The sequence below is a fragment of the Orycteropus afer genome, unplaced genomic scaffold (genome assembly GCF_000298275.1).
Source record: "Orycteropus afer afer isolate SDZICR_OR568_19922 unplaced genomic scaffold, OryAfe1.0 scaffold00193, whole genome shotgun sequence".
In the NCBI taxonomy this organism is placed as follows: Eukaryota; Metazoa; Chordata; class Mammalia; order Tubulidentata; family Orycteropodidae; genus Orycteropus; species Orycteropus afer.
Window position 1 is genome coordinate 2,379,948 of NW_006921780.1, and position 1,081 is coordinate 2,381,028.

The window sequence follows — 1,081 nt, forward strand, 5'->3', positions numbered from 1 at the left end:
AGAGATCAACAAAATCAGGATATGTGACATCAACACTAAAACCAAATCTGAAATAGAAACTCAAAATAAGACCATAAAATATTGTACACTAAAATCAAGGAAGCCAATCTGCACATGACAACAGCAACTAACCTATTAGAGGGAATAAAACTTCTAGGTACAAACTTCCAAGTGGAGAGGAAAGCAGGACAATGTCTTCATAGAATGCACTGTTCTAAAGATGTAGAGACAAGAATTCACTCCAAGGTAACCACAGAGAAAATTAACAATCCCTCTAAGCAAATCCAGAAGGAAGGAAAACATACAGGATTTAATAAGCATAAAACCAACAATAAAGAAGAAAACAGAGGAAGCATCTGGCAACAAATCAAACTCAGCACAGAAAAGTATATGGACCAAGGAAACACCAACAACATGACAAAAAAACACAATAGAATGACAGCAATCATATCTATCACTAATTACACTCAATGTGAATGGACTAAATGCACCAATCAAGAGAAAGAGAGTAGCAGACTGGATAAGAAAAGAAGACCCATTGATATGCTGCCTGCAAAAGACCCACCTTAGACACAAAGATAAAAACAAACTAAGAGTTAAGGGGTGGAAAAAAAAATATACCAAGCCAACAGTAGTCAAAAAAGAGCAGGAGTGGCAATATTAATTTCTTATAAAATAGACATTAAGGTGAAAAACCTCATAAAGACAAAGAAGGGCATTATATGATGCTGAAAGAGTCAATTGACAAGACATTACACTAATAAATATTTATGCACCCAATGAAAGTGCTCCAATGTGATATGTGAAGCAAATATTAACTGAATTAAAAGGGAATAGACAAATATATTATAGTAGTAGGAGACTTTAGCACACTACTTTCAAAGGACATATCAACTAGAAAGAAACTCAACAAAGATACAGAGGAGCTCAACAATACAATCAACCAACTTGAACTCATAAACATATACAGAGTATTCCACCCAGCAAAAGCACAATTCACATTCTTCTCCAGTGCACATGGATCCTTCTCCAGAATAGACCATATGTTAGGACATAAGACAAGCCTCAATAAATTCAAAAG